The sequence below is a fragment of the Delphinapterus leucas genome, chromosome 15 (assembly GCF_059928025.1).
Source record: "Delphinapterus leucas isolate spDelLeu-1000000601 "Yukka" chromosome 15, BTC_Dleu_Yukka2, whole genome shotgun sequence".
Taxonomy (NCBI): Eukaryota; Metazoa; Chordata; class Mammalia; order Artiodactyla; family Monodontidae; genus Delphinapterus; species Delphinapterus leucas.
The window spans coordinates 83989630-84005965 of record NC_143143.1 but is presented as its reverse complement, the minus strand read 5'-3'; positions in this window follow the sequence as shown (position 1 = coordinate 84005965).

Genomic DNA, 16336 nt, shown 5'->3' with positions numbered 1-16336 from the left:
TCCAGGAGGGGAGGGGGGCTGGCCCAGAGAAGAAACGGGCCGGCTTGTCTAATTGCCCGCCGTGCTGTGGAGCCCATGCTTCGAAGGAGTGTGGACCAGCTCGTGGGGATACGACAGGATGCACTGAAACCCATCGACACGGCAGGCGACTAGTACCGATCCTGAAGAAATCTACTGTTTTGGAGGAGGGCTTGGTCAGAGGGAAGACAATACGTTACGACTCTAAATTCAGGGGCAGTGGTAGGGCCCAGACAAATAGCAAGAGAAGTAAGAGGAAAATCAGGAACACACATCCTCGTCCTCCCAGGACCCGCCGCCGAGCAAGGGGAGCTGGAACCCAGCTGGGTGTGGCCAGATGAGCAGGGGACACAGGCACTGTGTCCCAGTGCCCCCTCGTGCCACCCCACTCGCAAGCGGGGGGCGCGTAACTGGAGGCCTCGCTGCGTGAGGATGCCCAGCTTCCCTCTCAGGCAGGAGCGAGGCAGGGCTGTGCGACCCGGGCAGCCTCGCGGAGCCCCACGCTCGGAGGGTCCCGTACTCGGTTTAATGTTCTGCTGTCACTGCCTCGAAATTCTGAATAGTTTTTGGACGAGCACCTCACATCTTCCCTTCGCACCAGGTCCTGAAAATTCTGCAGCTGGTCGTGCTTGGGAAGGACGGGCAGTGGACAAATAAGGGCGCCTCCGTGATGGACGCTGCCTGCGTGTCCAGGCAGCCGGGGCCCCGCCACCTGCTCGGAGCCTGCCCGGGGCAGCTGCGGCAGGCGTGGGCTCACCCGGCGGAGGCGACCGCGCTGCCGCGGGGACGTGCTCGGGAAGCGGCGAAGCACATTTACCCAAGACTTCTGTCGCCTCTCTCAAGTTCATAGTCACTGTGGCCGCTTGCTCCTACCGAGGAAAGTGGCGCGCTCTCAGAGGGGAGCAGACAGGGAGGAAAAGAGAAGCCGTCATCGCCTGAGAAAGGCAAAAAGCCCTGCAAACAGCAGCAGGAGAGCTTGAGGGGGCCCCCCTCTGTGCAGTGCTTGAGCCTGACCCGCCCTCCTCCCTCCTGCTAGGGAAGGGGGTCCGGCCTCCTAGAGAGCCGCCTCTAGACGGCATGCCCTCCACTTGCATGGGCTGTTAGCGATCGGGGAGCGATGACCGATAGGGCCCCCCACCCCCCCCCCGCCGGTGGGGCTCCTGGGCGTGATGACACCGTGGCCTGGCATTCAGCGCCCAGCACAATCCTGTACTGAATTCACTGCACACGGGGCTCTCCCACCATCCCGCCGGGTAGCCCTTGGGCTGCCCCCCTGGAGAACCTCTAACTGGGCTTGAGGCTTTCCTCTGCTTCCCAGAACCTCCAGGGTTAAGATCCCATTCCGTCTAACTCTGGGAAGCCCACCTGCCCCTGCAGCCCCTCCCCGGCTCCCCCCATCCACGTCCATCCGTGCAAGGTGCTGACTGCTGAGTTCAAGGTTCACGCTGTCAGCTTGGCACTTGTGAACACACTGGAGCCAGGTCCTCTTGGATCTGAATCTCAACACTGTGCCAGCGCTGGGGACCCAGTGGTAACGAGAGAGATGGCCCCCGTCCTCGCAGAGGAGCTGAGATAACGTGTGAATAGGGCATGGAGAACGGAAGCCAGGAAACAGTCCTCACAATACTATCCTTGCTCTTATTAAGAACTCAGCGGACTGAAGGCGCAATTGGAGAAAGGCTGCTACAGACAAGAACACTGACAAAAATGTACTCTGACAGACAGACAGCAGCAACCAGCTAGAAAAACCGTCACAATTACGCAGGCACATAAAAAGACACAGCAATTTGAGACCAGGCAAGGCAAACGCAAAGTGCAGACATGGCAGACCTGCACGATTAATGAAGGTGATGACCAGCAATTCTCCACCTATCATCAACCAGGGACGCGCGTGCAGCGGGATCCCGGGTCAAACGCTAAGACTATATCCCACTTCTTAAGAACCTGCCCAACTTCTCTTCCAGCCAACCACGCAGGAAAACTCGTCCTTTCACATCCTCGCCAACACTTGTTGTTGTCTATCTTTTTAATTTTAGCCATCTGGTGAGTGCAGCGGTATCTCGCTGTGGTTTTCGTTTTCATTTCCCTGGTGATTAATAATGCTGAATATCTTTACATGTGCTCATTGGCCATTCATGTATCTTCTGTGAAGTGTCTTTTCAATCCTTCTCCTATGTTAAAAACAGTTTGTCTTTTTATTATGGAAGAGTAAGAGCTGTTTATAGATTGTAGCTACGAGTCCCCTGTCAGATATGTGCATTCAATATTTTCTCCTCGTCTCCGTGTCTTGTCTTTTCATTTGTTAATCATGTCAGAAGTTCGCTTTTTTACGCTCCAGAAAGTTCCTTCATGCCCCTTTTTGCAGAACGTGAATGTCCTATAAATGGAGCCATATATTACGTAGTCTCTCAAGCCCAGCTTCATTCGCTCATCATAATACCTTCCGCACTCACCCAGTTGTTGTGTGTTTCAGTCCTTTGTTCCTCTCTGTTGCTAAGCCGGCCCACTGCGTGAATTCCTTTTGTATGGATGTACCATGGTGTGCTTATCCCCCCATTTAGTTGATAGATATTTGGGTTGTTTCCAGTTTGGGGCAAATATGAATATGTGTACACTATAAACATTCACGTACATGTTTTATGTGTATATTTTCTTTGGGTAAATACCTAGAAGTGGGATTGCTGGCTGCTATAGCAAATGCATATTTAGCTTTGTAAGCTTTGTAAGTGGCTGTGCTGTTTGGCACCCCCATCGGCAAAGGATGAGTAATTTTTGATTGGATGCTGGACATTACGATTATTACAGGGTTGAGGGTCTAGATTGTGTTGTCTTCCTCTGAAGACTATTGGGCTTTGTTTTGGCAGGGAGATGGTGAAATAAAAACTTCTGTAGACAAAAATTCTTTCAGACAAACTGAACTTGTGTTTCAGTTTGAACTTTTGAGACTCGTTTTTAACCTTTGGTAGGGTGGGTCTAATGTAGGCTTGAGGATTAGTTGAGGCCCACTACCAAGGTGTAGCCCTCTGGTCTCCTGAGTGAATGCCCAGGGTAGTCAATGAGGACTCTTCATGCTGGCTAATATATCCTTGAATGCCCCCAACACACACATCCCTGCGTTAGCCCTGAGAGCCATGCAGCGCAACGCTCCCGGCTCCGCATTTGCACAGCTTCATGAAATTCCCCCCTGTACGCAGACATCTTTTTTTTGTTTTTGTTTTGTTTTTTGCGGTACACGGGCCTCTCACTGTTGTGGCCTCTCCCGTTGCGGAGCACAGGCTCCGGACGCGCAGGCTCAGCGGCCATGGCTCACGGGCCCAGCCGCTCTGCGGCATGTGGGATCCTCCCGGACCGGGGCACGAACCCGCGTCCCCTGCATTGGCAGGCGGACTCTCAACCACTGCGCCACCAGGGGAGTCCCGCATGCATCTTTATATTCAGCTGAGACTCAAGACCATGCAAATTTCTGGAGTTCTTTTACTGCACAGCTCCTTCCTCTCTATAATTCCACCCCACACACTCTAGCCTCTTTGGCCTTTCCAAATTCCCATCTGTACTTCCTCAACTTAGCAAGACAGTCATGTTTGCTTAGAATCCCATCTCTGCTCCACAGATAAGAAAGAGGCTCCAGGCAGAAATCCAGGGTGATTGTAGAGCTCAGCTGGCTTGTTTCCTCCTCTGTGAGCACAGTCCTGGACTGCCTGTTGACCAATGTTGGACAAGTTGTTTCATATGTTTTGTCCAATTTTCTAGTTACCCCATTCAGTCCCAGTTATCCACCATGGCCAGAGGTGAACATCAGTCTTCCACAGATTTAAATCACATCATGGTTAAAATTCTCTCTGCTCTTAGGATAAAGGCTATACTCTCCGCCACTTCCCCTAAAGTCCTGCCTGGCCTGGCCCCTGCCCAGCCCTTCACTCCCCTCCCTCTCTCCACTTCACCTGTATGGACTTTGCAAATGCTGTTCCTTCAGCACGGAACACTGTTCCTCTCCTCGCTGCCTAGGCAACTCCTAGTCACTCCTCACCTCTCTGATCCACTGCCGTTTCCTTAGGGAGGACTTGGTGGACTGTGTCTCCCTATTACATCCATTCATAACACCTTACAGCTCTCCTTTGAAGGACACACATTTTATGCTCTGTGTGATTGCTTTTTGCTTATCCCACAAGAATGCAAGCCCCGTGAGGGGATGGACTTCTCTTTCTCCAGCACCTACCGGAGTGCCAGTCCCCTGGCTGGTACTCAGGGAGGATTATTGAAGAAAGGGGCATCTACTAATAGGCCTCTCACCCACCCCCTTCCCTCCAGTCCCTTCCCTTAGCTTAGACTCTCCCCATGTTTTGCTTGGACCACACACAGTCTCCCAACTGACCACCGCCCTGGCTACAGGTCCACCTTCCCACACTGCAGCCAGCGTGAGCCTTCAAACACTGACCGTGTCCCTCCCCTGATTAAAACCTTTACGGGGCTCCCTGTCACCTCTAGAGGAAAACAAAGGAGATAAAACATCTGACCTTCACAAACTCTCTAATCCACCCTTTCACATCCTATCCCATACTTGACCCTCCAGCAACATGAACATGATTCGCAGCCCCCAGACACCAGAGTGACCGCAGGCCTCCGTGCCTGTGCCTGGGACGTCCTTGCCGCCTGACAAAACACAAAGGCGTCTCCGAGGAGGTGGCACACGTGCTGGCCTTTCCAGGACCATTGCCAGCTCGAGTCAGAAGGGATCAGGTAAATTATGGCGGTTAGGCGTTACGACCTGGGAGCCCAGGGCTTGGCCACCGCCCTTGAGCCACGCCCCAGCTGTCATGGCCCCTGAGCTGTTTGCTCATCACTGGAGCTAACCTTCTGTCAGCAGTGTACCTATGGCTTCTCACCTGGTCCCTGGCAGTACACGTCTATAACTCGGTTATCTAGAGAATTCTGATCCCCTGGATCTGGCGTAAGGGCCTGGGACACAGAACTTTTTTTTTTTGCCGTACGCGGACCTCTCACTGTTGTGACCTCTCCCGTTGCGGAGCACAGGCTCCGGACACGCAGGCTCAGCGGCCATGGCTCACGGGCCCAGCCGCTCCGCGGCATGTGGGATCTTCCCGGACCGGGGCACGAACCCGCGTCCCCTGCATCGGCAGACGGACCCTCAACCACTGCGCCACCAGGGAAGCCCCAACACAGCACTTTTGACAAGCACCTGTGATTCTGATGTGAACCGAAAGGAGAGGATGGCCAGTCTCTCTCTTACGAACAAGGATTCTGGTCCTCCAGCTGGTCCTGGCTCCCAGGTCACGTGACCCTGTGGGCTCACAGTCTCCACCTGCTCTTCGTCTGTAAAAGCCTCCCTGGGAAGGTGGTGAGAGTGGAACCCAGACCCAGCAGGCTTTCCCTTCATGCCCATCTTTCCATCTTCCCCTTTGCTTGAACTCTTCCAGCATCCACTGCCATCTCTTTCCTTGTGGGGGGCTGGCAGGGGCTGCTTCACTGCACACACACCTGATCTATTCCGTGGGGGGGATGGAGGTGTCTTGCTTTGTAGTGACACGTAGCTCGGGCTCTCACCGTGACTTAAGGAAACAGGGTTGGCTCAGCCCCTCTGTGATAATAGGCGGGGGGGCTGATTGAGGGGGAATTCAACACTCAAGGGGGGAAGAGAGCCATTTAAAACGCAGCAGCAAGACAAGGTCCTCCCAGGCCAAACTGGAAGCCTCCTCCCCACTGGCCCCACTGCCGTTCGACTGCTTTGGAAAAAACCATCCAATAAAATCAATATGACCCATGGCGGGAGTTGACCTTCCTGGCCCTGGGGAAGGTTCCGGATGACTGGACAGGTTTCTGACAAATCGGAATTTCTCCTGCACTCGGCGAGGGCAGGTTTGGAGGTGAGAAAGCCGTAAACCACTGTGGTGCCTTCAAAAAATGAGATGATGCACTCAAGCGATACCGGCATTAGGCCGACTGGGGAACGGCTGAAATGTTATTTCCTCAGGAGGGACCACGTGCTCCGTGGCCCAGGGGGCTCCAGAGAGCAAGGAAGTTACCGGGTGAGGACGGGGGGGTGGGGTGGGGGTGGGGGGTGCAGAAATCACAGCTGCTTGGACTCCGGGAACTTTTCCTTGAAGCAAATGATAACTTAATGGGGCGAAAAACTTGGGCTGTTTTGAAATTCAAGCACAACAACTTCCCCTGATTGAGCCAAGGGCATGGTTACGGCCGCTGTTACTGATGCTTTAATGCAGCCGCCGTCCAGATCCGACAGCTGGCGGGGGTGTGTGTGTGTGCTGGCCACGGGGGACCACGGGGAACAGGGACAGAGGTGGATTTAGCCAGAATGACGGCAGTGAGCAGCCACGCGGCTGTGACTCAGGTCCAATTTCTCCCTCTCCGCCTCTCGCCTTGGATAAACTCCATGTAGGTGACACCAGAGTGATTGCCTAGTTGCCATTTGAAGGCACCGTGACATATAATAAGCCACTCAAACCATAAGTCAACATTTATCTGTAGGGAGCCACATTCTGCACGTCCAGAAAAGGCGAATTTTCCAGATGAGAAGGACCTTGAAGATTTTCTACTTCAGTGGTTTCCATCCTCCTCGCTGCCGAGCATCACTTTTGTTCTCTTCCCTGCCAGGCCTCGTGTTTGCAAATATTGTGTCGCCTCAACTGCCTTCGTTAAGTAATAATTAATTTGTTTCCCAATTGTTTAATTAATCAAAGACATAAATAACTGCCAAGGTGAGCTTTTCATCAGTGTGTCTGTGGTGGGGAGAGGGGCCAAAATGCTGACACTTATGAAGCACCTTCCACACACCAGTCCCTGGCCAGACACCCTCCCGGTTTTCTTTCCTCTCGTCCTCACACAACCCTTCCGTGCGAGGACGCAGACACAGAGGGGCAGAGAAGCCAGTCTCCTTGTCCAAGGCAGCCAGTGGCAAAGCTGGGACCGGTTCCTGGGTCCGCCTGATGTCGAAGGGTCCACGCTTTCTAACAACCTGTTACTGCCTCTCTGCTCACCACCCTGGGGTGATGTAAATCCAGCCCAAGGTGGAGGGGAGGCATTGGAGTCAGCCTGGAACACTGAAGTTGCCTCCTGTGTTGGGTCAGGACTCTTTCCACTGCAGGTGACAGAAGCCTGATTCAAACCGATGCAGGAAAAAAAAGGGGGGGGGGATGGGGACAGGTTAGCTCATATGACTAGAGACCAAGGTGGTCCAGCTTCAGGTATGGCTAGATCCAGGAGATCAAACAAAAGTTGTGCACTCTCCCTTCCACCCTGCCATCTCCTGACTCGAGTGGATTCCACGCCTCCTGGGTCCCATTTTCTCCTGCCCCAAACTTCCCCATTAAATCCAGACTTACACATGCAACTGTCTCCTTGATGTCTAAAATGCATTTCTCCTTCAACAGGGTCACATGGAGCTCTTTGACTCTCCTGTCCCCAAACCTGTTCCTCCCCACCTTCCTGCAGCCCAGGAAATGGGGCCACATCTACCCAGCTTCTCAGGCCCTGTTTGGAGCGGACCTTCAGTCACCTCTCTCTCCCACCCATAACAATCCATCAGGCTTCACCTCCACAACAATCCCATACCCTCCTCTTCCCTCCAGGCCCCTGACAACGCTCTACCCCACCCCAGTCCAAGGCACCTGGTCCCTCCAGCCCCTCACTGGTCCCCAGGCTTCCACTCCCACCCCCATCAGCCACACTCAACTCCACAACCAGAGCAAGGATTTCAAAATGAGACACAGAGTTACTCACTTAAGCCCTCCTATAGCTTTGCTACGCTTAAAATCAAACTCCTTCTCAGTTACTCACCTAAGCCCTCCTATAGCTTTGCTACGCTTAAAATCAAACTCCTTCTCATGGCCTGCAGGTCCTACGTGATTTGGCCCCTGCCCACCTTACCAGTGACTTTCCTTGTCACCCCTCACCTTGCCCATGGGCCTCTGCCACACTAAGACTTCTGTTTCTCAAAACGTCTCAGCTCCCATCTACCCCAGGGACTTTGCACTGGCGGTTCCCTCCTCTAGCTCTTCCCTTGGCTGGCTCCTTCTTGGCATTCGTGTCTTGGCTTAAATGTCATCTGCTTGGGAAGCCTTCTCTAACCACCCCGACTAAAACTGTCCTCCCCTGAAGTTGCCCTCTAGTACATCCTTCGAGTGCTAAGCGCAACATGTAATTATCTTACTGAGTTATCTGCTGGCTCGCTGTATGTCTTCTCTCGTTAGAATGTCGAGTAGATGGTTCTATTGGGCAAATGTGTGATTTCTCTGAAGAGTACCAAGGTTCTCCTCTCCTTCTGGATGTGTATAGGGATCTCACCAACTCTCTGTTGCCCCATGGCAGAAAGTTCTGGAAAGTCAGCATCCGAGGGCTCAGGTGAAGGTGCGTAGTGTTGGGCGCCAGTGCGGCTGCAGGTCATGCTGGGGCCTTGCCTGTGGGGATTATGGTGACAAACACATCTCCGCCTCTGATTTTAATGGAACCACATGTTTCTGAAGCCAGCGCCCGAGGAAAAGCACGCCGACTGAAGAATCAGGCCTCGTTTGAGACATTCTTGTCAGTAACGGGGCATCTGGGCAGCAGTTTTTCATCAGTGCTACCGTCACGACTCAGCCAATCAGAGACTCGAGGAAGGAGGGGCAGGCAGGGTGCCGCCCCCCACCAGCCCACCCTTGGGGCCTTCTGGTCCTCTGTTCACACCGGTCTCAACTGCAGGCACCCCTTGCCCAGCTTCTATCTCTCCACCTCCAAATCTCTCCTCCAACAAAAATGCCACCTCCTCCACCAAGCCCTCAAGGATTCACCTGAGGAGGGGAGCTTTTTCCCTTCCTGAGCTTCTAGCACTTCATTTCCCCAAGGACAAAAATCACTTCCAACCCACAAGTCTGGTTAGTTGTACATGAGAGGTAGTCTTATATCAGACTAGAAGCTCCCCCAAAGGCACCGTAGATCTACCAAAGTCCTATTTCGTGCCCAGAGTATGGAAAGACCCACGCAGTAGATGTTTGTTAGCTGGATACTGTTCGCTTGGATGTACACATAATGAGTGGATGGCTGGGTGGATGGACAGAAAGATGGATGACTGATTGGATGAATGGACAGATGGCTCATTGAATAAGTGGTTGAGTGGATGGATGGCTGGTTGCTCACTGCCATTTTAAAACGTGTTCTTGATGACAACAGTGGTAACAGGGTAATAGGATCAGATTAAAGCAGCGGATCTCAAACTGATTTCCAGGAAATCCCCAGCCCAGAAGATGTACCTCAAAACAAATATTCATCCTTAAATAAGTTTGAGAGACACTACACGCCACAATCCCTAGAGTGTGGTCATGGTGTCCATTAGCATGTCACGGCCCTGAGAATTTTGGACGAGGGAACGCGCTCAACACCCTTTGTTAAATGTTGGCTTAAAGCCTGCATGATGAACTCAGTCACAGAGCATCCCTCAACCAAGGTTTTTAAAACTGGCTAACATTCCAAGCAGGTAGATGAGATGGTGAAGACCCCAGGCTCAAGGGCCGGGGCCGGGCTCCTGACTGTCTGCTAAGTGAAGAGCGTGTTGGAGACTCAGGAGACACTTGCTCCTGCCAAACTTCCTTCCTCCTGCACCCAGGCTGCAGGGGGGGTGATGCTGTCTCGCTTTCCTGAGCTCTCACAACCCAAAACTGAGTCATCCCACTTTATCTTCCCTTTGTTACACTGGCAAGCATTCAGATGGTTTTAGCTGTAGCGATGATACAATGCCGCAATGATAAAATACTGTCTATTCTCCTTGGAACAAGAGGTCGTGAGGAATCTGATCATTTTTCCTGAAGAAATCATCTTACGTTTCAGACTAAAGACTCTCCAACCTCTTCAGTGGCTACAGAATACAAAAACTTAAGATGCAAAGGCTTAGAAATTTCAGGAGAAATCCACCTGTGGCTCCTTCCCCGCATCCCATAAGGGGAGGGAGGCGGTCTATATAGACTGTGCCTGCAGGGGCTAGGAGGGAGGGTCCTATTTGGGTCCATGGTGAAAAAGTGAGGCTGGACTTGCAGCCCTTCTCACCTCTCCCTTCCCTGCTTCAACCCTTCCAGCCACACAGACCATATGCCTATTTCTGAAATGCCCCATCAATCTTTGCGTATGCCACTGTTTCTGTCTGGATCGCCCTCCTCCCACTCAGCAGAGTGGCCTCTGAGCATCCTTTGGTCAGCTCAGCTGTCCCCTCCAAAGCATGGTCACTCTGACCACCGTCCTTTGCTTCCTCCTTTTTTCACAGAGTTTGTTCCAATTTGGAGTTATATTTATTTGTCTACATCTTTGCCCTTGCAGACCACACTCTCCTGATGGCCAGACCTGTATCTATTGCACTTCACCTCACGTATTACCCGTCCCTGGCACAGTGCTTGGCACATAATGGTTGCTTAATAAGGATTTGCCAAATTAGTAAATACCTAAAAGTGGCATACCCAGGCAGAAAAGGAGATGGGTACCACCTTTCGAGATGGTGGTACCCATCACCTCTCAAAAAATCTACTTGCTCGGGCTTCCCTGGTGGCACAGTGGTTGGGAGTCCGCCTGCCGATGCAGGGGACACGGGTTCGTGCCCCGGTCTGGGAAGATCCCACATGCCGCGGAGCGGCTGGGCCCGTGAGCCATGGCCGCTGAGCCTGCACGTCCGGAGCCTGTGCTCCGCAACGGGAGAGGCCACAACAGTGAGAGGCCCGCGTACCGCAAAAAAAAAAAAAAAAAAAAAAATCTACCTGCTCATGGCACAACCTCTGCCATCAAACTCACTCATGCGGCCGAAGGAAGCTGTTGGAATGATAACACACCTTTCCTCTTTCCTTCCTTCTGGCCAACCATGGCGCTGGTAGATCTGAACATTTATTTCAGAAAGAATTTCACTTTCATCCTGAAACAGGAAATGCCCCTGTCAAGACCCAAGATGAGAAGCTGGAGCAGAGTACCCAACACTGAGGTTCCCTCTGCAGCGCCCTTGCACACGCACACGGATTTTCGGTGAAAATGTCCAGAGTCCACTGTAATCACCCCAGAGAGAGAAAGTGCCTGGGGCCTGTGGTTGCAGCTATTTCAGTCCTGGTTATTTCAATGCTGAAGCCACTCCACGTGCCCCATCCCACCCGCTGCCCACTGAGTAACCTCATCCTTGGAGAATGCTGCTCTGTAATTAGACCCCTCCAGCAGGACAGAGCTGGAGCCATTTCAGAATTCTCTCTTGCTACTTCAAAGCCTTGGGGTTCCCCCCTACCCCCTCCTTGATTAGCTAATGACAGAGGGAAGCAGTTACGTAATTTCCCCGGCAGAATCTCTTTCTGCTTGTGGCTTTGCTCTCAGTCCTTGGAGAATCCAACTTTGGCTTCCAAGAGGGGTTGTGGGCGCTAAGCGCAAAAATCTTCAAAGCCATTCACAGTTCCCTGCCCCTAATGAAATCCCGCCCCGGGAAAAGGCGACCTGTGTCCACTCTGAGAAGGCAGGGCTGGATGAGCAGCTGGGCATCACGACGCTCCTTCCAGCTCTCTCTTTTCTTCTTGCACTGGCCTCACATCCTACACAACAGCTACTCTGCAAGTCCTATTGTTCCCAGGATACGCCATCGTCAATCTCAGCTTCAAGCCTTTGCATATACAGCTTCCATTCCCAGAGTGAGCCTCCCCTTTACTGAACCCAAGGGCTCCTAGGCATCCATCAAAACCCAGACTCAACATGCACCCCTTCCAAAGAGCCATCCCTGACTGCCCCAGTGGATTTGGGTGACTCTCCCTGTGCTTCTATAGCCCAGCACGCACATCCCAAATTACCCTCCAGCCCAGCAGTGTGGCAAGACTGTCTTTGTACAATCCCTGCACCGGCCCACACCCTAGGGTTTCCGGGGAGACCGGGTACATAATGGGCAGCCGGAGTTCTGCTTTGCTCCCGGCTGAGCACTGCACCTGGAATTCCTAATCCTCAATTGAAATCCTGGATTTGGCACTGGTTACTGATGCGGCGTCAGGCAAGTCCCTCCACTTCTTGGGCCCCCAAATTCCCTGCCTCGCAGGATTGTGGTGAGAGGCAGGGAGAAAGGGTTGGGAGAAAGGATGACCATGGAAGTCAGGTGAAGGCACACCTTCACCTTCTAGTAACCGATGGAATAAAGGCGTTGTTATGACCCCTCACGCTCCCTTTTCTCCTTTTCTCCTCTCCTCTCCGCTGGGCCTTCCTGCTTCCCTCATCGCACAAATGGGGTCTTTGAGAAAATCTCCCCCGGTCCACGAAGAAAAACACTAGCTGGAGCCCCCAAAGCCAAGTGGCTCCGGGGGTGAGGCCCCCTCTGGGTGAAGCTCTGCTGGGTTCAGCCACGGACACCATTTCACCACTCTGTTAAGTCTGGATCGATCTCTCCGCAAACGCTCCTGCAACAGCAAAACTGCGGCCAACAGATTCCAGGGGGATTGATCACCCCCGCCCCTGTGCTCCCGTGACATTTTGTACCTACCGCCTCTAATTACAGTAAATCAAAGGATGGACAGAGGGCCTCCCCCCTCCTGCCTCGGGGACTCCACTTTGTGCTTTAAGACACGGCTCAGACGCTACCTCCTGCGGGACATTTTCCAAGCCCCCTTCCCCATCAAGCACCTGCTCGGGGCCTGCCGAGTTTCACCACCACCCCAGGCCACACCCCACTGTCATACCACCTTACTGGCCTGGCCCATTGACTTCTCTGCGTCCATGGGGGTCCAGGTGCCTGGGTGGCCAGAACAGGGCTTGGAGACCAGCCTCCTGGCATCCCCGGGTCCCCTTAGACCCACTCAAGAGGGGTGTATTAAAAAATTCAAGTCCAGGCAAACCGCATTTCTTGAACCCCAAAGCATTTATGTAAGAACTAAGGTTTCTGCAGAAGACTCAGAAGGCTTCATTTACCCGCTCTGAGCCTCAATTTCCTCATCTGTTCATTGGGGGCGTGGTCATGATTCTCTTGCCTCTCCGGGTTGACATGAGCTGTTGTAAGTAAGGCTCAAGCATGAGGTCCGGCCCCTCTAAATAAATATGAACAAATTGTGTTACTGCTCTTATCAAGACAAATGCAAATTGACGCATCTCGTGGGGAAAACAGGAGCCACAGAGGGGAAAAGGGGGATCACTGTGCTGTGATGGATGAAATGTACTCGGCTTCAACTATTCTCATGATTTTCAGTGCGGGGTCGTTAGGGATAAAGAAGCAGTTGTCCCTTGGGGGAGTGTTCCTCAGCTCAACCTCTCACTGACACGTCCCTCGAATTTCAGTGCAGTAAGGTAGTAGCAGGAAGCACGAACAGCACCTCCAGAATCGTCCTACAGTGGCAGCATTCGACCCGTTTGACCAATGAGGAATCTGAAGACCAGAAAGGGCCGGCCCTAAAAGGGAGCAAAGTGCTGGTACAACTTGAGACGTGACGCTGAGTGAGAGAAGCCAGACACTAAAGGACCAACACGGGAGGGCTCCATTTATATAAAATGGTCCAGAATAAGCAAACCTGTAGAGACAGAAAGCAGATTAGAGGTTGCTTAGAGCTGGGGGAGCTGGGCGGGGGGTAGCTAAAAGGTATAGGGTTTCTTTCTGAGATGACAAAAATATTCCAAATCAGACCGGGGAGATGGTTGCACACATCTGTGAATATATTAAAATCCATTGAATTCTAATTCTTTAAACGGGTGAATTGTATGGCGTGTGAATTATATCTCAATAAAGCTGCTCAAAAAGAAATAAAGGAAAGAAAAGGCATTAGCTCGAGGCCACACAGCCGGAAAATTGTGGGCCCCGACTCCATCCACGTCTGCTCCCTAAAAGACCATCATTCAAGCCCCCCGTGCTTTTTCTGCAGCCCCATCTTCACAGACAGCTCTTGGGTCTCAGCACTTGGAGAACGTGTATCCAAGGGCAGAGCCCACCTACCTCCGATCTCCCACCCCGCCAGAGCTGATGATCTGTTTCCTGGTCACATAAACAGTCTGAGGATGGTACTTTCTGGAAGCCCCCCACTTCCACGAGCCCCAGCTTATCTGATCTGGCGCAGACGACTATAAATAAACAGTTACAGACCGCCCTGTCTGGATGAGCCATTTTCCAACATCATATGAACTTGCTTTTAAGTACCAGCTTTTCACAGATCGGTTGCTATGAGGCACTTTATTAAAAACCACCCATTTGCAGCTAAAATCCAGCTCCGACCAAATCCAATTTTCGTATCTACTGCTTTTTTAGACATAATGATCAGAACATCGTTTCTGTTTCTATGGGGAGGAATGGATTCGAAGGGCTGTTTTTCTGTGTTTTCTCTTTCTTAACAGGCAGGCGGACTGTGCACGTTTAAGGTGCTGTTTGCCATGGCCCTGGAGGCCTTCAACAGGGAACAAATATTTATGCTTTGTGAGCACACACAGACATCCTCGGCAATGTTGATTAGCGCTTGGGGCTGATCCAGCCAAGGTCAGGGGCTCACCCCCCACCCCCCATCCTGGGCCCATTAGCTTCTCTTAGAGGTAGAGTCTCTGCTTCAGCCCCTATGCCGGCCTCCCTCTGACGAAAGTATATTACTGACCGTACTGGAGATTGAACAGAATACACTGGTGGGTAGAAAACGCTCTGCACCAGGCCCCAAACAAAGAACATGCCCTTTTCATAATGGTCCTCCCCGGGACCTGTGCATCACACAACCTTTATAGAAGCCTGGAGACCACAGGCACGGCAGTGGGAGGGGCCTCGAGTCCACCCCCGAGGACTCGCTCGCTCAGCTCAGGGGTCTCCTGGCTGGATGATGGTGGCTTAGGCTTTCTGACCATCCACTGCTTGACCTGCAACCAGGGTCAGGGCAGGACCTGCTTTAGACAATCGTGCAAGGTCAAAACAAGCTACTATGTGCAAAGCCCTCGGCATGGAGCTCAGCAGAAACTAGATGCTCAGTCCATGGGAGCCGTGATGACGACAATGATTAAAACCTTCCCAAGGGGGCCAAGGTATACTGAGTGTCTTTTCCTTTTTTTTTTTTTTAATCGTCATTCGGTTTAATCATTGCGTGAAATTGATCAGCACTGACTTGAGCCGGAAGCCATTTCTTAGCCTTCTGTTCCTCAAATCCTTCCGATCTTTCTTCCCTATCGATTGGATTTGAATACATGTGCATTCATTTAAGAAGTACTTGCAGAGACCTACTGTGTGTCAAGCCCTCTCAGGGAAATTCAAATGTGCAGGAGCAGGCCATGCTGCGTGGGGCACTCGTGCTTCCTTGATGAACCAGAAGCAAATCTGGGTCATAAATACAGTGGTCAGACAGGTACCAGGTCCGCAGGAAGATGGGGCTGCCTCTGCACTCAGGGGAGGGATGTGACCCCCAGAGCAGGGTTTTAAAACACACAGAAGAGATGTCTTGGGGACAAGGGCAGGGCAAGATGCACTGCCGAAGAAAGGTCCACAGGACGTCCTATGCGCGGGTCCGGAGCTCAGAAGATAGATGAGCCCAGTGTTGTCTCTCTAGGAGCCCTGTGGTCCTCCATACACCCATGGCACCAAACCAGCAGCAAGCACCTGGACGCACTCACAATGGCTTTCTCCTAAGCTGGGTTTCATTCAGAGAGCAGCCTCTGGACTTCAGCATGTGTGGGGAAATAGCTCACTCCTTAAAAAAATTAAAACAACCCATCATCGGGCTGAAATAAAACTCTCGCTTCCGCCAGTAACTTCACAGTATAGATTACAAGCTGATCTTGAGACTTAAAGGCACCCGTCTGATGGCTTTGGGTGGGAGCCTGTTTCTGCAGAATTAATAGTAACAGCAATTCTACAAACAGGTTCTAATAACAGCACTCACCAGAGACATCCTGTGTCCTGAGGTCTCCGGATGATAAAGTGGATGGAAATAGCTTATTTCCATCCCCAAATTCACTAACAGAGAGCAGTTAGCCAAGGCAGATCATGGGTAATGATGCTCGGTTGTCTGTGAATTAATTTCTAGACAGTACTGCCAGGAGCTAATGCATTTTTCAGTGAAGAGGAACGTCAAGAAGTCTTGATGCTTGTGCGGATTGGTTAATCGTTGTGTTTACATCGCCTCGGTGGGGTGAGGGGCCAGCTGGAATGTCCTCTGGGGTTAATGGACATTTTGGAAAATGTGAGGATGCAGGCTTGGCAGGGCAAAATACGTAAGCCGTCTCTTCCAAGCCTGGGGGCTGAGAGGCTCTGCCTGTCGTCAGGACTTGCTGAATTGCTGCCCAGTCATCTCGGAACTCAAAATGCATCTACTTTCTGATTAGCAGGGTTCAGCTTCTTTTGTGAAACTTCTCAGACAGTTTT